The 23138-nt window shown below is 46.5% G+C and overlaps 1 protein-coding gene and 1 pseudogene across 1 annotated transcript in view; both read right to left on the reverse strand.

The window, feature by feature from the left end:
- FBXW11 (F-box and WD repeat domain containing 11) overlaps positions 1-23138 on the reverse strand; it is a 213949-nt gene that overhangs the window by 45577 nt on the left and 145234 nt on the right. The window lies entirely within an intron of this gene.
- Positions 6422-7962, reverse strand: LOC122683834 (annotated as a pseudogene).

A 23138-nucleotide genomic window follows, 5' to 3' on the forward strand; every position in this document is an offset into this window, starting at 1 on the left:
ATGTCTCCTCTTGGTCACTTTCCATCCACTAACCTCCTTACCTTCTCCTGGGCTATAAACCCTCATTTGTTCTTATATTCAGAGCTAAGCCTGATCTCTCTCCTATTGCAATAGTCTTGAAAATCTCCTTTGCCTTATAAAAAAATCTCAGAATAATGTTTTCTTTACCATATTCAGCTAAAGGAGACTGTCTCATCCAGTTATACCCCCTCTGCACAGAAGCCCACATTAAATGGTTGGTAGATTCAGGGCTGCCAAGGCCCAACACCCATGCCTCAATTCAGGTTGCCTCTGAAGGGTCATCTCAGCTTCAGAGTCCCCAGAGGGATCAGCTGAATCCTCTTTTGCACATACATCAAAGTTCATCCTTTCATCCATCCAGTCCTGCTTCCCTCTCTCTACAGGTGCCTACTAACGGTAGAAAGGGACTGCACTCTGAAGGAGCCAACATGGGCAAGAAGGGATCACACACTGGATGAAGGGGACAGGATATAATTGAAAAGGGGAGAGTTTCTCAATATGGTCACATGCCCTTAACAGGATTTAACGCCCTGGCAAGGATCCCAGGAGAAAGCGCTAAACATGCTGCTCAACTGCTTTTAGAATGGCTGACTCTTAGTAAAGTAGAAATGCTGGAGCTGCCATCATAGATGATGGGAAAGGGGACCAAAGGACTTGGAAACATGGGCTGGACGTGTTCTCCAACCTCTTCTGCGGGTGAGCCTAGAGGATGCACCTCCTGATGCAAGAAGTAATGTCCTGGTGATTACAGTATCATTAGGGAGCACAGTACCATTGAAGTTCAGGGTGGCTGTTCTCCCCAGGGCCAGGGCTGATGGGAGGAGATGCTGTTGCAGGGCTCCATGAGAGCAAGTGGTTTACAAAGTAATCAAGGCCACGTTGTGGTGCTGCACCCGCCGAAGCCAGGTTGGAGCAACATAGTAATGAGTGGCAGGATGTGGTGGCAGCCAAGGGGGCCGGCCCCCGAGATCTCAGGCAAATAGAAAGTAGAATCCAGTGCCCCAGGGGCAAAAGAGATGGATCCCTGTATACTTAAAAGAAATTAAGGATGATTGATCAGGAAACCAAGGGAAGCTACATCAATAAAAAGTCACAAGCTATTGCCCAGTATTCAGACCTGAAAGCTGTCAACTAAAGGAGAGTCCTCATCCTCAGGAGGAAGGACCCAGGCACATGGCAGCAAGCACAGAAGTAATGAATTCCCCAACCATTCCCCAGAGGGAACTGTAGCCCTTAACTTGGTAAAATATCCAGACATTTCAAAGACCATGAGGCACCAGATCGGAGTTGCAGCCGTATCATAGTCCCCAGTGAGAGTGGGGGGCAGAAGGGAGCCAGGTCACCAGAGGAGGCTCAGTACAGGTCAGGTTGACAGTGAACCCACCTACTGGTCATCTTCCTGGTCCTCAAGTGTTAAGCGGAATGGATACTCATTGCAGTTAGGTGAATACCCACATTGATTCCTTGATGTGTGGTGCCATCCTAGAGGAGAAATCCTCTAAATTTGCCCCCATCCCTTTGCCAAGATATTAAATCACAAACAATATTACATCTCAAGCAGAGTCTTTCAGGAGACACCCTTAATGACCTAAAAGAGCAGGTGTGGTGGTCCCCAAAATGCCTCCATTTAATTTACCAATCTGACTCCACTCCTACAGAAACCAGACAGACCCTAGAGGATGACAGTGGACCAAACTCAATCAAGCAGTAGCTACCATAGCTGCTGGCCCAGGTATGGTATCTTTGCTAGAGACGACTAACACAGTTCTGATTCATAGTACACAACCCAGCTCCAGTAAATGGATTCTGTTCCCTCCCTATCAAGAAAGAGTATCAAAAGCAGACTGCATTCCCATGGAACAGTCAACAGTAGAAATTTACAGTCTTACTCTAGGACCATGTTAACTCTCTCATCCTTTTTCATAAAACAGTCCCAAGGGACCTGGAGACTCTGCAGAGCATCCCACTTATCAATGATGGACATGGCAGATATCATTATATCAGTGATATCGTGTTAATCAAACTGGATGAGCAAAAAGCGACACATATGTTGGAGGCCTTGACAGGACCTATAAGCTCCAGACTGTGGGAAAGAAAACTTGCAAAAATTCAGAGACCCTCTACATCATTGAACTTGTTAAGTCTTGCAGCTTAAAGCAGGCAAGAGTAGATGCACTACACAAGGGATCATCCCATCCAAAATAAAGAATGGCTGCGAAGCTCACCCGAGCCCCTGACATTGAGCAGAAAGATGCATCAAGGAAATGCATCCAGCCATCCACTCATTCATTTATGTATTCATTCGTCCACCAAAAACTTGTTGACAACTACTCTGGGCGACCTGCCCTGGGCCTGAGGTTGAGATGGGGTGAATTGGGAATTTTTGATGGTGTCCCCACCTGGGCCCCCAAAATGCTTGGATCCTGCCTTTACTACCACCACCCTCCCCCAGAGGGAACCCAAGGAGCAGAAGCGGATGAGAAACAGAGGAATCATTTGAGAAACAGCATCCCAGGTGACTACGAAATGCAGAGCATGCTAGACAAAGTTCAAGGTCAAAGTAAGGCCACCTCTCCTTCTCCAAATTCTTTTAGTTACCTACACTCTTCAAAATGCCCTCCTGGAAACACAGGGAACACTCAATAAAAATTCAGACTGTCTTGCAGGACAGAGGGTTTCCTCAGGGAGATATATATATATATAAATCATGAGAGCTTATGAAGGCAGGTTGGGGATTTTCCCGAGTGGTGGATATTTTTGAAGCTGGTTTGTGGTGTGCACGCGCCCTTGTCCTCTCAGGCTGCTCGGCCCCCGAGCGCTCCGCACTCTCTTCATGGGTTCTGCTCGGCGGTCACTGAAACAACAAACATCCCACCGCTTGTACACGGTGAACTAGAGACAGGCCAACTCCAACGGGGCTCTGCTGCTTCCAAAGTTATCCAGCAAGGCTAGTGGCGCTGGTCCACGTTCTTCCAGGTTTCAGTGGGGACAGAGGCTGGAAATTGGTCTCTTGAAGCACCCTTGGCTGAACTGAGTGAGTTCATGAAAAGAAGAAAAAAAAAAAACCTGGAAGAACTGCTCCAAAAAAAATTCCCACTGGGCAGCAGTGTGTCACTTCATCCGACCTTTTCCAAAGTAGGGTGACCGTCTTTATGGAGTAAAATGCCCCAAAGCAAGGGAACACCATGTGGTATAATGGAAAGTACGGAGACTTTGGTGTCAGAAGGAGCCAAATTCAAATCCTAGCTCCGTCTCTGTGTGGTCTTAAGCTATAAGAGCCTCAGTTCCCACATCTGTAAAGTAGGAATCCTAATTGACTTCTCTGATGGATCAGAGGAGCATGCAGCCATGAGGTGCCTGGAGCCAGCGGATTGTCTTGGAATCCCTTTACCATAACTGGATCGGCTTTCATGGGATCAGAGCTTGTCAGAGCTGGAGAGGACCAGGCTGAGCTTCAGCTGAATATTTAATTCTTACAGCCCCCGGGGCTTCTGTCTTATGGCTGACCTCATCCAGAACGGGTGGAGAGGTCTCAAGAAAAGAACCCAAGACAATATTTTATTCAAAAGAAAAATGTGAGAAGGTGTCTTCTCCCACCCCAGTTTCTGAGATTCTGCCATCACCCGTGCTTGCTGTGTGCGTCTGACACGTGGACCATGGCAGGAGAGCGTGACAGAGGAAGGTGGAGAGGCTGGCCCTTGGCAGCCACGCAGGGGTCCATGACCTCCCCCATGTGTTCCCCTGGGCCCACTGCAGGGGTGTTACTCAGAGGCTGCAGCTGCAAGATGGTCTGGAAATGCTTCCAAGGAGAAGAACATGGTGGAAGCAGTAGCTCTCTAAATCACTTAGGAACAGCTCATTCCCAAGTAACACAAAACTAATGAATTAAGAGAGCATATTGGCCCCTGAAACTGAGAAGTCCAGAGGCAGGATAAGTTTCAGCAAACTTAGTTAGCAGCTCAGTGGTGAATCCAAGGAGCTTGTTTCTTTCCATCTCTTCCCTCTGCCTTCTGCCCAAGGCTGCCTCCACTCAAGGTTTCCTCCCTTCTCGGCCACAAGGTGGCTGCTAGTAGTGGTGGCAAGGACATCCTAGTCCACTGAAAAAAGAGAGCTCCTTCAAGGGAGCCTCTGTGAAAGAACAAACAAAAAGTGGGGGAGAAGCTTCCTTCTCAGAAGGCCCTAGCAAATGCCCCCCTGGGACACTCGCCAATCAGAAAGTCCAGGGTACTGAGCTGTGAACACATGCCAGGGTCCACCTCTGGGAGTGAGGACTAGGGCTGCTTTCCCTTGAAGTACAAGAGATATGTGTGGACAGCACCCAGTTGAAAACTGGCAAAAACAAGATCAAAGGGGAGTGAAAGCTGGGACGCTAACAGCAGCAAATGTGCCAGACACCATCAAAAGCTTTGCCTACCCCAGATAAGGGCTTTCCAGGTGGCATAATGGTGAAGAATCCACTTGCCAATGCAGGAGACACAAGAGATGTGGGTTTGATCCCTGGGTTGGGAAATTCCCTTGGAGAAGGAAATGACAACCCTCTCCAGTATTCTTGCCTGGAAAATCCCATGGACAGAGGAGCCTGGCAGGCTACAGTCCAGAGGGTCATGAAGAGCTGGACCTGACTGAGCATAACACAACAGCAGCAGCCCAGACAGACATCAGTTCTGATTCTTCCAGCACGTCCACTGCTCTCCATTCTCCTGAAGGTAGATGAGTGAATCTGATAAGATCATCTTTCTCCAGTATAAACACGGCTCCTTGATTGACTAATGTCTTAGTTGAAAAAGGCTGTGGTCACCCAACTCCCTGGAATCACTGGTTTCCAAACTTTTTATCAAAGAGTACTTTTGTCCATGGAGCCTAGGGATGAAGAATGCTGAACAAGCCAGGTTCTGGATCACCCTCTTCTATTCTAAGCTCACACATATAACCCTGGCTGGCACCACCTTAAAATGAGTTTCTAATACCTGTTATTATTTGCAGACTTGACCTTGGTCTTTGACCCTGCCCCACATCCTACGTAAATGTCAAAGCCTTCAACCTCTGCCTTCATAAGTTCAGTTTCCTTGAACTTTCTTGTGGTCCAGTGGTTAAGAATCCACCTTCTAATACTTTGATCCCTGGTTAGGGAACTAAGATCCCACATCCCCTGGGGCAAGTACTGAGCCTGTGAGTCACAAAAAGAGGAAAGCCCACATGCCACAAATAAGACCCAGTGCCTGCCTCTGCCATACCCCAGCTGTGTAACCTTGGGGAGACCACTTTACCTCTCCTAGCCTCAGTTTTCTCCTCTACTAAATTGCAAGAACAAGCCACAATTTAGACCAACAAAAATGCAGCCTATTAGGGCACTGGGTTGACTGTTGCATTTGTAGAATCTCTCTACTTACTATCCATAATGGCTGGAAATGCTTGACCTGCTCAACACTCATGTTAACTGTATCCAGGCTCTATTAAAAAAAAAAAAAAAAAAAAAGCTCTTTCTAAAGGGAATTAGAGGCCCTAACTGGACTATGAGTGGCCCCAGGCTGGTTCCCCAGAGCTCCATAATTTTCTACAGACTCTCCAAATAGGATGCTTAAAGCTAAGGTCCTACTCCAAAGCTGGGTCTGCTTACAAACATGCCTGCCCCTCAGAACTGCATTCTGTGACTGCTGCTGAAAGCAGCTTTAAAAGCTGACTAAGATGTGCAGGGCTGGGTCTTCTCACTGCTCCTTCAACCTCCTGACTTTGGAAGCCTGGCTGGTAGACTCCACCAAGGCCCTGACAATGAGCAGAAAGCTGCTTTAAGAAAATGTATCCAGCCATTCTCTCACTCACTCATTCATTCACTAAAAACTGTTGAAAGGCACTCTGGGCAACCTCCCCTGGGTCTGAGGTTGGTGGGGGGTGAGGAGGGTGTAAATTGGAAACTATCTGATGGTATCACCAGGGGGGGCCCTAGGAAAGCCTGGATCCTTCCTTTTACCACCACCATCACCACCCTCCCCCTGAGGAAACCCAAGGAGCAAGAACAGAAGACAAACCAAGGAAGCATTTCAGAAACAGTATCTCAGATGACTCTTATAAAAGGCAGAGCACTCTAGACAAAATCTGAGCTCAAAGTAAGGCCACTGATCTCTACTCCAAATCTTGTTGTTGTTGTTGTTGTCAATTTTTGGAATGCTTTAATCGGCAGAATGGATGTATACAAATGAATTTCAAAATGAAATCAATGCACCTAAGAGGGAGATCTAACATGAGAGTACCTACAGCTCACAACGAGAAACCGGTCCGAAGGAAGAAGGCCAGAGTCCAAAGCAGAGAGTGAGGAGGGATGTGTAAGAGAGAGGAAGGGCCCTGGGACCAGAATATCAAGACGTGCTCAGTTGATGTCTTCAACTTCCAGACACCCCAAGGCCTTAGTTGGTGGTTTGGGACCAACATGGTATTTGGTCACAAAGAGCAGCAGTAGAGATCGGCTGTATCTGGAATGGGGAGGGAGGTGAGAGATCTGGGGAGGCTGCAGACAGTCTATGATAAAGCAGATGCAAGTATGAGGGCGCGGGCGCTAAAAAGGCTCTGTGTCCCCTTATGACAGGCGCCAACCAAACCGCAGCAATGTACTATGAAAAATAACTCAAGATACTACTTTAGTGGAAGCTATGAAGTAGCTACAGGAAATTTCTGCGGAAAAGGTCCAGTTTATATGGAGAAAAATACACATTCAAGCACTGGATGATCTATAGCACCACATTCAGAGTTGGTGGAGGAAAGGAGCTCTTTCTGGGTGACTTGCAGAAGGCCATCGTTTCTTCACGGAGAGGACTGGAGCATTCAGTTCTTTACAAAGTTCTGTCAGCCTTCATCTTGTCCTGTTTTGCCTTGTATTTGGAAGCGTCCCTGGGCTCACGGCTGGGGTTGCGCCAATCGTCAGCTTCATCTGTGCTCTTGTAAGGGCGCCTTGCGGACTCGTTAAACGCCTGAAGTCTCTCAAGTGCTTCACTCGAAAGGGCCTTGAAATAAACGACAGCATCAGTAACCATGCCTTCCATAGAATAGAGCTTTAGATCTCCTTGAAAATATCTAGCATACAGACGAGAAATTGGCAAGCCATAACCAAATCCAGCCAATGGGGTGGCTCGGGTAAGCTCCAGGCTAGGTCTCAGAGTAGTTGAATACATGTAGTGAAAAAGGCGATCTATTTTTCGGAGTGGAACCCACCACCTAGGTCACTTATCTTAGTGGATAAGTCTTTACCAGAGTAACCAGGGTTTTAACAGTTGGTACCCTCTTTTCTATCTTCATACAGTTTGACTGTTGCTCTCATTGAATTCTTGAACAACTCAAAGAGCATGAGAAAGAGGTGTGAGGGCACATAAACTACCTGAATAGGTTTGTTTGGAGCTTTGGCACTGAATTCTTCAACTTCCAGTTCTGGAGGTACCAGATAATACTGTTCACAAAGCATCTTGGCAGTTTCACACAGATCTTTCACAACGTCAGTGATGCTGCAAGTGGGATCAATATTTCTGATGTGTTTCGGACGTGCAGGATTGGTGTCACCGCCAAACAGAAGTGTGTGCTGGTTAATAAGCATGTGAAAGAGATGCGGTTGGTATAAAATCAGTCCAGAAAATACTGGGTGTTACTGCTAATGAATGGATCAACCCCAAACTTCTTGTACTCAATCACTCCTTGGGCCACATCATGTGTAGGAGCCACATCATTGTGTTTATTTCTGACTTTAATTAGGACTTGTAGAAAGTTATCCAAGACCCGTGGATCTTCAGGGCTCTTATTTTCGTATTCTAGAAGTTCAAGAAAACTCTGCATACACCAGCTCTGAACCAATCCCACCAAAGGGTGGTTAAGCTAGTCCTCCTGCAGAAGGTTAACTTCTCTCATGGTGTCAGCCAGGCGCACAGGAAGCGCCTTTCGTAGGAACATGTATGAAACTTTCTCACACACATCGTCTCTCCCTTGGGGATGCTAGCTCCGGAGCACCAGCAGCGGAAATCTCCTGGAACCTCCTGATCGGCAGGATGTGGGCCTCTTACCATCCCTAGGCCCAGGCTGTCCTGGAAACCCAGCCAGGCTGCAAAGTACCACCCAAGGCCTCAGAGTCCACAGCTGATGGATGAGGACCCCCAGAGCAGCAAGCCCACCTAATGCCAACTCTGAGGTGGGTAGGAGGGTGGGCAGGTAACTTCCTGAGAGACTGTCCTTGTCACCAGATGAACCATACCCAGCCACCCTGGCCCACACGATAGGTGTCTTGCCCTACGCCAAATCTTAATATTAAAATCATCATACTGGGGACTTCCCTGGCAGTCCAGTGGTTAAGACTTTGCCTTCCAATGCAGAAGGTGAGGGTTTCAATCCCTTCTCAGGGAGCTAAGACCCCACATGTCTCATGGACTAAATATATGTACATAACAGAAGCAATATTGTAACAAATTCAATGAAGACCTCAAAAAATTTCCACATCAAAAAATCTTAAGATAAAATAAAATCATCATATCAATGTATACTGAGAATAAATAGAAGAAAGAGAGGGAAGATGGAGGGAGGGAGAAAAAGAGAGAAAGCATGAGAGAGAACCAGGCACCAAGTGAGGCCCCAAAGCATCCTTACCACTCACAGGGATGGAGAGGAAAAGAAAGAAAAGTAAGAACACCCTTGATCTTGACAGCCAAGCCTTGCTCATTCAGAAAGGAAGAGATGGACTCGACCTGGTGGACAGGCAAAGAAGAGCATTCTAGGCTCACAGATACCATGGGTGAAAAATCAAGGCAGGCCCAGGAGACTCAGAAGGTCTGGGGTGGCTGCAGCAGAGGTGCCGAGAGAGGAAGCGGTGGGAGGAGGAGGTCTGCAGGGGCCAGACTGCAGAGGATACATTATAAACCCTACTTCTGCTGTGGCCCTCAGAGTGCGCATTCCTGTCCCTACACTTTGGGTTTAGCCATGTGACTTGCTTTGACCTGTGGATGCTAGCAGATACGAAGAGGGCCAAGGCAAGACGTGTGCTTCCAAGATTAGGACTGCCCCCCTTCTACCCTGGCCTGTCACCATATCAAGAATATGCTCTAAGCAATAGGTGATCTAAGAAGGCAGAGACATATGGAACAGGCCTGGGACTCAACACACAGCCTGGAGTCAAGCCCAGCTGGGCCCAGGCAACACCTGCCACATCCCAGCCAACCCACAGATGCATGAGCAAGACCGATCAATGCTTACTGTGGTACACCACTGAGAGTTTGTGTCTATTTGTCACACAGCAAATGCGACCCAAACAAGCCTTGTGTACTCAGGGGAGACACGTGGAATTTACCCTACATGCAGAAGTCATTCAATAATCTTATGCAGATGATCCTCTCACAACCTTCCCTGCTAAAATATGGAGTATGAAACTTACTCCTCTTAGTTCCTAGGGCAGTGCTGGACCTGTCGAACATACACACTGAACCTTTGCTGACAAGCTGACAGGATCATGTGCTTTGGGTAATGCAGATTCCTCTGTCTGAGAAAACTTTGCCCGTCTCAGCCACTTCACCAACACATTTTTTTCTATTTCAAGAATCTTGTTCAGAACCTTCACAGAACCTTCCCTGAGCTGGATTGGAAGCTCCAGAAGACAAGTGCACATGGAACAAGCTCTAAAATGGACCATATACTAGGACACAAGGCAAGTCTCAATCGATTTAAGAGTATAGAAATAATTTCAAGCATCTTTTCTGATCACAATGGCATGAAACTAGAAATCAACCACAAAAAATAAATGAGAAGAAAAAGATCCAGCAGATATTACATTATTGATTGTGCTTCTCCTTTTCTAGACTGAAAGTCCCTTTAGAGTGGGGATGATGTCTTTTCTCTTATGTCCCCAGAATCTAGGACATGGTCTGGATGGAGTCAGTGACTGGTCAGTGTTTATTGAGTGAATGAACAAGTGAACTTCCTAACAGCTCCCAGCACAAAGCTAGGCCAGTGGCCCTCATGCAACGAATGCTTGGTTGCCTGGCTGCCAATGTTTGTCCTAATTAATTCTCTCACCTGTTATTTCTTTCTTTTCTCATTTAGAATCACAAACTCCCTCCTGTGTGCTACTCAGTTTCTGGTACAGTAACCTCTTTATTCCATTTTAATAATACCTAGACTATGGACAGAGTGACATAAAGGAAACCCGTGAGTCAAAACATCTATGGTAGGAAAAATACAGGTGACCTATAAAGTACTTCACCAACTTTCCTGAAGACTTCATGTTTGGACCTTATAAATCATGGGCGCCTGTCCCGCACAAGCTAAGCCAGCCGTATTGCAGCAAGCTGCCCATCTTTAAGAGGCCTGGTGACACAATGCCTTGTTGATGCAGAGTATTTATACAGAATTTCCCACATCAATCTTGGTGTAAAAAAAGGAGGTGATGTCATCAAGCTGTGAAACAACTATCATCTGTAGAAAATCCTAGGCAGTCTCTGGGACAGAGTCATGGTTGCTTATTTATTCAAGAGTGTATGAATTGTAAGATGAACATTGAAGCTATGCTATAAAGACCAGGAGCTGCATAAATAGTCCTCCCCTATGACCCAGGAACCATTCCCCTTCTAGGAATCTGTCCTAATAAAATCATCAGGGAGGTGCAGAGAAAGATGAGCAAAAATTTATGTTCATAGTTCGATTCCTGCAATGGCATTTAGAAAAAATACAGATAGCCTCTTTTTAGTACTATAGGGAGGTGGTTAAGCACACTAGATCACAGCCACAAACATAGTGTTTTGCAGCCATTAAAAATGGCCACTGGTTCCTCTGTCCTTGATGAATTCTGTCTAGAAGCCACTGGCTGCAGCTGAACAAGGTAGGCATCTTCAGAAGGTGAGAGTGGGGAGTTCCAGAATCCGAGTGAGGTGAGAGGTGTCTATGCAGAGTGGTGGCGGCAGCAGTGGGCCTGCCCAGCAGGTTGAAGCGTGTAGGAGGGTGGCCTGGCACAGGCTGTCTCACCAGGCAGGTGAGAAGTGGGAGCAGCCTGGCATGGGGTTCAGAGTGGAGGAGAATGTCCTCAGAAGCAGTGGCAGGGGCAGTGGGCCAGCACGGGGCATCGGAGCCTGACCAGAGGGGCAGGGGAGGGGAGACACACCCCAGCACACCAGGTTAGAGCCAGAGCGATCAGGAGGTCGCCCACTTGACTGGAGGGAGAGTAGCAGTGGCAGTGACGAGACTGCCGGAGCATGGAGGAAATAAGCTAAAGTGAAATACCTTACATTTCTCATTACCAGAGAAGAACATCACAAATACGGAAAGGCAGAAATCTGGAATCAATCTGTGGTATTGGATTAGAGATATCAGTGTAACTTATGGAGAAAGAAAGGTAGATAGATAGATGACAGATGATTAGATAGGCAGATGAGAGATAGATAATTAAGCATAAATGTGTGTATGTATGCACATATATCCCCAACTCTGTCTTCCAAGAGCACCTAAGAGTAAAAATAGCTCAAGACAATGAGCACACCCAGCAAGCAGATCTTGGTTTCTAAACACCACTTGCCATTAAAAGGTCTGTGCAGAAATGGCTGTTCAAAGACATAATTTACTATAGGCCTGAGCATCGCTGGATATTCTTAACTTGCTATGCTAAGAATGAAAGGATCTGACCTGACCACTCCTTTCCAGGCCCATCTCAGAGTTGTGTTTGCAGTGAACAATCTCCAGAAGGAATAATGTCTACCTCCAGGGTGAAGAGAAGTCTTGCTTAGTACTTGCTATAAAAGCAGTGGATTTCCCAAGCTCAGTGTTCTTCAGCTGTAATGCAAATGCCATGCATCTATCCGGGCCATTTCACGTTGCTTCAGCTGGACTTGGGGGCAGGAAAACAGATTCAACTATGCTGATGCTCATGTTACTTCCTGTGTCATGAGTAATAAAGTCCTTTGTCTCTGACTCAGGCGTCTCATGTACTCTGCCAGTATCCATGAAAGAGAAACAAGCTGTTATTACTTGAAAGTAAGGTAAAATCAAATCCCAGACCCAATGATTACTGATTCCAAGGCTGGGCCAGGGAAAGTATGAGACATGCCTGGAATATCTGTTACCAGTGAAAGTGACAGAATACTCAGAGAAAGACGGCAGCACATCAAAGGGATACAAAATGTAGTCAAAGGAGTTCTTATTGGTCAAATCTGGGACAATTTAAACATCAAAACAAATAATGATAGTAACAGATTATAACCTATGGAGCAAGATAGGAATCCATGACTTTATACTGATATAAATATGTAAACAAAACAGACAAAAGATGTACAGAAGTGTTAGATGACTTGTTCAAAATGCTCCTCCCTTTATATAGGATAGAAGATAGGAACTTTTTGGTTTGCTTGCTTTTAAGAACCTATTCTCCATTTCCCAATATTCTGAGGGAAAATATATAACCTCCTTCATTAGATCGTGATGTCTGGATGAGAATCTCTGTTTCAGGCATGGAGCACATGATGCATTCCTGGCCCATCAAAGCAGACCATGCTTTTGGACACTGGAACTAACTCAGAAATGGGCACTTGACCTAGCCTGTTCAATCAAAGTGAACCTCAAAAGGTTGTGAGAAAAAAAAAATTCTTGATTTTCCCCACTGGGCTTGAATTTGAAACAGTGGGATTTTGGAGCTTCTCAGCCATCTGGTCACCATAAAGGAAGACCCTGAAACTCTTGAGGAAACCATTCTGAATCTGTGAATGAATGAACGCTGTTGCCATGTCTGGAGGCCCAGTAACTGGTGAGCATCCTTGATATGTATGTATGTTTTTTTTCCATGCCACCAAGCAATTAACTACATTCAATCCTGACACTATAAATTTGGTGAGAGCATCAGATCCCACAAATGAAGGGCTCAGTCCTACGAAATGGCCCCAGTTCTGATGCCATTTTCAAGTCCAGGCTATTAACTGTGTTTCTGATTAACTGGCTGTAAATCGGAGTTTCCCATGATGCCCTCCTCAGGTTCCAATGATTGGCTAGAGTGGTTCACAAAACTCAAAGGAACATTCACTTGCATTTACCAGTTTATTATTACAGGATACAACTCACTAACAGTCAGATGGAAGAAATGTATAGGACACAGTGTGTATGTGGGAAGGGCACTGTCCTTCCATAGCCTCTCTGAGTGCATCACTCTTCCAGCATCTCCACAAATTTACCGACCTAGAAGCTCTCCAAACCATTCTGTAGAGTTTTTATGGAGGGTTCATTATATAGGAATTTGATTAAATTATATAGGTTTGTAAATCATTGGCCATTTGGTAATGGAACTGAATCTTCAGGCCCTCTATTCTTTGGAGCTCAGTGGATGGGAAAGTTCTAACCCTTTAATCTCCTGGTTGGTTCCCCTGGGCAACCTGCCTCCATCCCTACTGACCTAAATGCCACGTGCTCAGTCATGTCCGGCTCCATGGACTGTAGACTGGCAGGCTCCTCTGTCCACTGAATTCTCCAGGCAAGAATACTGGAGTGGGTTACCATTTCCTCATCTGGGGGATCTTCCCACTCAGGGATCAAACTGCCTTTAGGGCCTTTCCACAAGTCACTCATTAACATAACAAAAGGCGCCTTTCCAGTTTCTCCTTTAGGAAATTTCAAGGGTTTTAGGAGCTCTGTGCCAGAAATGGGGGGGAAGATCAAAAACATATTTCTTATTATGAATCACAATATCCCAATATGTTTTTAGACTCTTCATCCTTACGAAGTCTTCCTACAGGAGAATTCAGAAAACTTGCTTCTCTAGCCTCTTTGTACCTAGTCACAGGCCTGTATTCTCTGTGCCACCAATAAAAAGTATTTATGCAGACTTTGAATATAAAGTAGCCAACCTAGGCAGAGAAGGTTGTTCAAAACACACTTTTCTGGTAAAGGTAGCAGCAGAGGCCTCTGGTTGCCTGATGGTTGAAAAGTCACATTACTGGCATGGTAAGAGCAGCAGTGCTGGTAGAAGCATTAGCTACACTGAATTTGAAATCCTGACAGCAATGCATGCTATAGCACTCACCGCTTGGTCATCCCAGTGGCAACAGTTTTCTCATCATATTGATTCCCCAGAACTTTGAGGACATTATTTCTGGCAACTTAGCCTTGACCCCAATTCTTCCCCCTTGCGACAATTCTAAATTTCCAAGTATCCTTTAGTTAATCTCCTTTTCTGCTTAAGAAGATGCATTCAATCTCTGCTGCACACATCTGAAAGTCCTGCCTGATTCTTTTTTAAATATTGTCACCAGGAGTGGGGTAATGACAGTAACAGAACGTGAAACTCAGGAGACGAAGGACCTGATCGTTAGTGACTGAAGCAGATGACTTTTTATGCAGTGGCTAACATCTGGTCAACTTGTCTGCTCTACCATAACACTTCATGCCAACTGAGGTTATAGAGACAGAAGAAACAGTAGGAAAATTCCAGAATAGTCATCCATACTGACTGCTTCTTGCCATTTTTAACAAAATCCTAAAAGAGAGAGATGATCTCAGACAAGGGCGAGCCAGTCTGCAAGTAGGTGGAAGGGATACAGCTTTGCTGAGAGAGGCACTGTCTGACTGTGACCCAAAATCTCAACTGACCAAGAATCCCATAATTTGAAGCTTTTTAAGTGGAAAAAGCCCAAGTAACAACAGTGAAGCTGCAGTGTTAGCAGAAGACTAGATCAGGGTCTCAGGTGATTGTCTAGGCCTTCCCTGGTGGCTCAGCTGGTGAAGAACCCGCCTGCAATGTGGGACACTTGGGAGCAGTCCCTGGGGCGGGAAGATCCCCTGGAGAAGGGAAAGGCTGCCCAGTCCAGTACTCTGGCCTGGAGGATCCCCTGGACTGTCCAGTCCACGGGGTCACAAAGAGTCAGACACACTGAGCAACGTTCACCTTCAGGCTCCTGTCTAGACCCTCCCCTTAACACTTCTCTGTCAAATAAAGGAGGGTGTGTGTGTGTGTGTGTGTGTGTGTGTGTGTGTGTGTGTGTGTGTGTGTGTGTGTGTGTGTGTGTGTGTGTGTGTGTGTGTGTGTGTGTGTGTGTGTGTGTGTGTGTGTGTGTGCATGCGGGCACTCGCTCAACTGTGCCCAACTCTTTGCAACCCCATGAACTGTATCCCTTCAGGTTCCTCTGTCCATGGCAAGAATACTGGAGTGGGTTGCCATTTCCTACGTGAGGGGATCTTTCCCACCCAGAGGTTGAGCCTGCGTCTCTTGTATCTCCTGCATTGGCAGGCAGATTCTTTACTATGCGCCCCCTGGGAAGCCCTTGAAGGAGGAGCATTGACCAACACGCAAAGATCAAACAAGAGGAGGTATCTCTCCACCCAAGATTACTATTTTTAATATTGAATTATTTGGCTGCAGCATGTCTTAGTTGCAAACTGTGGGATGTTCATTGCCTTGTGCGGGACCTTTGGCTATGGCATGTGAACCCTTAGTTGTGGCATGTGGGATCTACTTCCCTGACCAGCGATATGATCCTGGGCCCCCTGCGTTGGAAGCAGAGTCTTAGCCACTGGACCACCAGAGAAGTCCCAAGGTTACTACTTTTAATGGCCCTGAAGAATCACCCAATGAATTTAGGACTAGAGGGTTAGGCAGAACACAGAGAAAGAATGGGTAAGAAATGGGACTATTAAGGCTTACGTGCTACATCTAGATGAAATCTTTGCTGTGGTTACTTACACATAAAAGTCCTTGAAATCAAAGACTGGATTTCTATCACATTTTTAAATTAATTTATTTTAATTGAGGCTAATTACTTTACAATATTGTAGTGGTTTTTGCCACATACTGACATGAATCAGCCATGGGTGTACATGTGTTCCCCACCCTGAACCCCCCTCCCACCTCCCTCCCCGTCCCATCCCTCAGGGTCATCCCAGTGCACCAGCCCTGAGCACCCTGTCTCATGCATCAAACCTGGACTGGCGATCTGTTTCACATATGATAATAATATACATGTTTCAACGCTATTCTCTCAAATCACTCCACCCTCGCCTTCTCCCACAGAGTCCAAGAGACTGTTCCTTACATCTGTGTCTCTTTTGCTGTCTCGCATATAGGGTCATTGTTACCATCTTTCTAAATTCCATATATATGCATTAGTACACTGTATTGGTGTTTTTCTTTCTGATATTTTTGAGGGATGCATATTTTCAAAACAATCTGAGCCTGGCCCTATGATAACCTGGAACTGTTAAACTCTAAAAATAATCTCTGGAAGTCAAACTCGCACAAGAAGAAATAAGCCACTAAAGCTGTGAAGCCCCCAGAAAAGACACCCACCTCAATACCTGCCTCAGATGTAACTGAGATAATAGGCAGCCTCCTCTCACAACTGGACCAGATGAGTGGGAGGCACATAATCACTTGGATTCCTGGACTTCGAGATGGATGCAGTAATTGACTTTGAACTTTGGATAAAATGTAGAGTATATGTCCAGAAAGAAAGGTATGTGTGGAGGTTGGGTAACTAAAAGGACGAGCTACAGCAGACATTTTTAATTGGCCACTCAACAGAGGCTGACAACTCTCTTCCTCTTCATGTCCCCCTCGGGGCACAGCTGAAAACTATTCACCTTTCCAATCTCTTTCGCAGTTAAGGGTGGCCATGTGACCCAGCTCTGGCCACTACAATGTAAGAGAAATCGTTGGACAGGGATTCCAGGGATGATTTTTAAAAGAGACAGGCTCAGTGGATATAAGTAAGGCAATTTAACTTTTTCTTTTTAAAAAATATCAAAAATATTACATACAAAATTAAAGTCTCCTTTGACCATCCCTCAACTTTTGCCTCTTACCCTCCCCTCCTCTCCTGTTATCCGGTTGGTAAACCCCCTGCCAGACCATCCTCATGCATTTGAATATATTTGTATTTGTATATATTCAGTATATATGTGTGTGTGGGTATGTACTTGTGTGTATGTTGTTGTTGTTCTTTAGTCCCTAAATTGTGTCCGACTCTTTTGCGATCCCATGGACTGTAGCCTCCCAGGCTCCTCTGTGCATGGGATTTCCCAGGCAAGGATACTGGAGCAGGTTGCCATTTCCTTCTCCAGGGGATCTTCACGACCGAGGGATTGAACCTGCATCTCCTGCCTTGGCAAACGGATTCTTTATTCCTGAGCCACCTGGGAAGCCCCTTAAGAGTGTATAAATAAAATATAATATTGCTGGAGTTACAAACATGGAATCATATTGACAGTATCATTGTATATCTTGCCTTTCTCATTCAACAATATGCGTTATAGATATTTCCTTGCCATACTTATAGATCTACCTCATTCTCTTTACCTGCTTCATAATTTTCCATAGTACAGATGCTCCACAACTTATTTAGCCATTTTTTTTTTACCGATGGACATTGAAACCATTGAGACCATTTCCAATGTCACTGTTTACTTCTTAGAAACAACACTGAAATGAAAATTCTTGCCCAAGGCTCTTCATGCACATGTGCAAGTATTTCTCCAGGGTAGATACTCAGAAGTGTAATTGCGGGGTCATAGGCTATGCACATTTTTTATTTTTATGTCCTTTTAAAATTTTAATAGATCCTGCCAAATTTCCCTCCAAAGTGGCAGTACAAATTTATAGTCTCTCAGCAGTGCATGAGAATTCCCCACACTCTCAACAACTTTAATTTTTGTTTCTAATCTGATGGGTAAGAAATAGCTTCTGGTGTGTTCCCTTGCAATTTTCTGATGAGTAGTGAGCTCAGCTTTGTTTTCCTGATTCTTATCACAACAGGGGTTTGTTCTGGCCCCAGAAGCTCAGTGGGTGCAGGTCAAGGATCTGCATTATGTAAAGGAAGGGTATTAGGAGAGGAAAGCACCAGTCAGGTTCTCGTGTCTTTGCTGCAGGAACTCAGGGAAGTTCTTGTATCTTCCTGGTTCAAAGAGCGTGCGTGCATGCTAAGTGACTTCAGTCGGGTCCGACTCTTTGCAACCCTATGGACTGTAGACCGCCAGGCTCCTCTGTCCAGGCAAGAATACTGGAGTGGGTTGCCATTCCGTTCTCCAGGTTCAAAGAGCAGTGTGGCAATTACATGAGACAACACACAGAAGGGATTTGGCCCAGGGGCTGGCACGGCAGCAGCAGCCACGAAATGGAAGCTACCGTTGTTATCATCACGACCACCATCTCCACTCTACTGACGCGTGACAGGTGGCTACTGACATGGCTTCTGGTGATCCCGCACCTCCTGGTATTCAAACCCCCCATCTCCACCCCATGTAATCACTTCGTCTTGAGTGTGGGCTGAACCTAGCAAATCTTTGCACTTGCTGCAAAGATTACAGCAGAACTGATGGGACATCACACCCATGTCTAGGTTATAAAAGACTATGGTTCCCATCTTGCTAACGTACTCCTACTGCCTTCTTCCTTTGTACACTTCGATGAAGCAAGCATCCATGCGGGAGGGCCCCCGTGACAAGGACGGAGGGCCCCTCCAGCTGTCAGCCAGTGAGACAGAACCAACAGCCCTTGGGGAACTGAAAGCTGCCAACGACCATGTCAGTCAGCTTGGAAGGAGGCTGTTTCCCAGCCATTCCTTCTGATGACTTCAGTCATCGCTGACACCCTGACTGCTAGTCTGTGAGGGACCCCGGGCCAGAGGACCCTGCTAAGTTGCACCCTGACTGCTGAACTGTAGAAACTATGAGGCAGTAGATGCTGTGCTTCTAAGACACTGAGTTTGGGGGTAATTTGTTACGCGGCCACAGATAACTGACACATGGCATTAGTTTCTTGAGGACCGCCTTTCTTGATCAGCAGCCTCTCTCCTAAAAACATGACAGTCATATACCCTTAACTGCAAATAAACCGGCTCAGTAGTTCTCTAAAGCAGGAAGATGTTGTGAGCTATTTCAAAGACAAAGCTTCTGGGTATGTTCATAGCTGTTAGCTTGATTTGCCACTCCATGCTTACGAAGGTGGGAGGTGATACACTATGACAGAGAGAGCAAGACAGCCAGACGGACCTGCCTTTCAAGTTCAACTCGACTGCTTCCTCGCTGGGCCGTCTTGGGGCATGTCACTTCTCCTCTCTAAGCCTCCATTTCCTCAACCACCAAGAGGTTTCAAAAAGAAACCTCTTTTACCATGGGGGTGCTGAGATACATGATGTTACCAAGCAGCCAACACACAGTAGGCACAGAATCATCACCCTTTTCTCCTGAGACTTTTGACCTTGAAATGTTTGCCCCTTCATACCCAGAGGAAACACTGGAAAATATGTCACTGTAATGGTCAAATCCCAGCTCTGCTGAGAAGGGAAGCCCAGGTTTTTCATCACAGGATTAAGAATAAAAGTAGGTGAGGTGTGGGAATCCATTTGAGAATGGACAGTATTGTAAGAGAGTGTTATCAAAATGTTCAGCCCCAAAGAGAAAAAGAGAAGGGTTTGGAGTATTACCTAGAAGGCTGAGAGTTGGTTTTTTCTTTTAACTTTCCAGTTAATCTTTTCACTCACCTTCTAGGTAATTAAGGGCTGAAAAGTAAAAGCCTGCTGGCCTTGGAGGGACCCTATCTGGGGCACTTTCCTTTATTTTTTTCCAAAAGAAATACTCTCTCTAAAACCACAAACCTGCACCTGTTTCCCCTGATTTAAAGGCCCCCAAAGTAATGTTTTCAATTAGTAGATGCCTTTCTTTCTAAATTCGATCGCAGGCCAAAGCTTTATAACTAAAATCTTTATTTTCTCTCACAGCCCTCCTCCAAACAAACAGATAAGAAAGAGGAGGAAGCATCCAATATTTCTTACCTTTTGTTAATTTTCTAACTGTGAAAGTTCAAGCTTTTCCTTCAGTGGAAGCACGAATCCTTTGAAACGAGAGCAAGCGACAGCCCCAGGCCAGTCCTGGCCAGGGCTCAGACAGCCCAGTCTGAGGACGGCTTGGGAAGGACTGGTGGCAATGCCTTGCGTTTCGGCTCTGGCCAGAGCCCACTTCTGCCTGCTCCCCTCCCCAGCCAGAGCCCTGTCTAGACAGTCAACCCCATAGATTATTTCTGTTCCAGCTCAGTTCCTTCCTTTACTCACTCTGGAGTGATGGCGACTCATTGGAAAGGACTAGTGGCCCTTCCCAAAAGATTCTTGCGTTCTCTGCCCCGGGATGTTTCAGCAGGGGGAGGGGATGAAGGAGGCATTCTCTGTGTTATGAAAAATGGGTGCAGAAGAGGAATGCCCTTGGGGGTCATACCTACCACCCAGCACCTCTGTGGGTGAAGGCAGCTTTGAAAACAATTCAGGCAGGTAACTTTTTCATAAAGAGAGGTTTTCGAGAAGTGGCAGTTGCTATTTTCTCTTTTGGCTATTCTGCATTCAATAATGTGATCAGTCCAATGCCCCAAGTTTGGCATTCTCGCCAGAGAAGTAGAAGGGGCAGAAGTCCCCTCCCACCAACCTGAAGCAGAGCACAGCCCTCTGGACACGGAGTGACCAGAGTTAGCAAGTAATAGGATGCCCAGTTACATTTGAATCTCAGATAAACAACCATTTTGTCTGATAAAAAAAAAATATTATCTAAAATGCAAACTGACTGGGCATCCTTTGTTTTCTCCCCAACGCTTCCTGGAAGGAATGAGCCAAAGGCACAGAGTAGAAGATGGCTCCTCGCGGCTCTGGCAGGGTTAAGAGTCCGGGAGGCACAGGAAGACCCGGCGCGGGCAGCACCACTGGTGAGACAAGTGCGCCATGGCGATACCACCAGCAGCATTGTATCACTGGAGCCACCACGGGGAGCGGGGGGTCTTGCCCCTGCCTCAGTTTCCTCCTTCCTGCTAAGGCACATCCTCCCACCTTCCTCCAGATTCTCAGCCAAGGAATAATCAGCCAAGGAATTCCTTTTCTGATCATGCGTTTTTAACTGTAATTTTCCAAAAGGTAGCTCCTGAGCTAAAAAAAGAAAAAGAAAAAGAAGTCGGTGCTCTGATACTGTCTCCGGGCAATCCCAGGCTGGGGGCAGGGGCCGAGACCCCACCCTCTGTGCTCCCAGCCCCTCAGGATGGGCTCGCCTCGGCTCTCAGGTGGGAGGTGTCCCATTTCACTGCCCCTGACTCGGAGAGCGGGGCCAGGCTGCAGAAAGGCTTGGGGCTGGCTCTAGACACCTTCTTCACCGCTGTTTGTGGGTTCACAGGAAAGGGGTCATTTACGGGGTGCATTTGAGTGCAATTGGGCACTGCCGTCCCAACGCTGGCTGCACTTTATTGCCTCCGAAGGCCAGTGCTGGCAGGGCTGGGGCAGTTTCTGTACTCAATCCTCTGCCAGTAAAGAGCCCCTTAGGCCCTCTTTTGACTGACAGCTGGTTGATCAAGCCACTTGCTAAAGAATTCAGCAGAGCATAGTACCCACCAAAAGGGAGGGATTGTGCCCCTGCTGCTCATTGTTGGATTATTGCTGGAGGCCCGCTGCAGCCACCGGGGACCTGTCCTCCACCCACAGACTCTGTCACTCCACCTCTCCCTCAGCCCTTTCCTCCCTGCATCCCCCTGTTTAAAAGCAAGAGGTTTGGAGTGGCACAAATTCTGGTTGAACCCTGGATGTTTTACTCTTTTAGTATGAGGCTCACTCTCTCTGAGCCTCAGTTTTCTCATCTGTAAAATGGGGGTAATAAATGGACCTAGCTTATGGGCCACCATAAGGGTGTAGTGAAATGATGCAAGTGAGCTGTTGAAGCAACACCAGGACATCCCCAAGTCTCTGCTCAGCTTTGACCAAAGCCTGCTTCTGCCTGCTCCCCTTCCCAGCCAGAGCCCTGTCTAGACAGTCAACCCCATAGATTATTTCTATTTCAGCTCAGTTCCTTCCTTCACCTGCTCTGGAGTGAAGGGAACTTACCCCACCCTGGAAGGCAGAGTTAGTTAAACATACCAGCTGCGATGGACTTGTCTTCCTCACCTGGACCACAAGCCCACAGGCTAGTCCCTGTAGGAGGCCACAGAGAAGTCTCAACCAGTGCCGGACAACCATGGATGTAACAACAATAATCATCGCTCCCATTTATTTAGTGACCTTATGTCCCAAGAACTGCAGTGGGGATCAAAATAAAATAAAATGATGAAAAAAAACCAACCCTGCCCTCATGAAGTTCAGGTACTTTCTCTCAGTCAGGGTTCATGCTCACCCCATGAGGTAAGTACTACTGTTATGCCCAATTTACAGATTAGGAAATTGAGGCTCAGAGAGGGTAAGTGACATGTGCAAGATCACTCAGCTTAGCCCACAATCAAACTAAGAATCAAACACAGTCCCCAGAGCCCCTCCCTTTAGTACTATTTGGTTTCACTCATGCTTCATGAGAAGGCCGTGCAGGACAGATTATCTGGTGCCATCTTGCCCGTGATGAGGATAGAGGAGGCTGAGTTAGGAGAAGTCACTCCCTACAAGTCACCAGGTTGACTGGACCCACAGCCCCAAGTAAATCCTGGTATTTATGAATCCACAGGCTGTGGTGCCCTCATCTTGCTGCCAGCAAGAACACCTCTGAGCATCCCTAGAGAAGGCCAAGGACTAGTACATGGCAGGTGCCTCAAAAACCCACCTTCACGGAAGGAGACTCCAAGCTTGACTCAGCTGTAATGAGAATGGGAGAGACAGAAACCACAGGAAAGCCGGGGCATCCGCTCCAGGGTCAAAAAGAAAAAATACTGAACTGGTCCTCACCTTTTTTACATTCCTTTCTCCTCATGCTTTGAACGGCTGGTGGGGCCTGACTCAGCCACAGCCCCTCCTGCCTGGTTCAGTCCACACCATGAGGGTTCAAGAAGCCAAACCCAGAAGTGGCTTCCACCTGAAATTTGCTGCTCCTTTGAGTTCCTGTCTGAGCATCCTGTGAAGAGACAGTCAGGCTCATTCTTCACAGCTCCATCAAGGACTTTTTAAAATGATTTCTTCCCTTCTTGAAAGCCTTTAAACCCAAACTACTTTGTTTTCACCTGCCAGCACCACAGCCTACTCTACACATTAGGAATGCTGGTGGTAAAGGAGCTTTCCCCAGCTCTGTCCTACACGGCTTTGGAGACAAGGTGAATTCCTGCCTAACTAGGAGGAGGCTGATGCCTACTCACCTCATTGTATTTCTGTGTTTGCTACCTCTAGATATTGGAATGGGTGCAAATACAAGCACTC

Source organism: Cervus elaphus, chromosome 25 (genome assembly GCF_910594005.1).
Source record: "Cervus elaphus chromosome 25, mCerEla1.1, whole genome shotgun sequence".
Taxonomy (NCBI): Eukaryota; Metazoa; Chordata; class Mammalia; order Artiodactyla; family Cervidae; genus Cervus; species Cervus elaphus.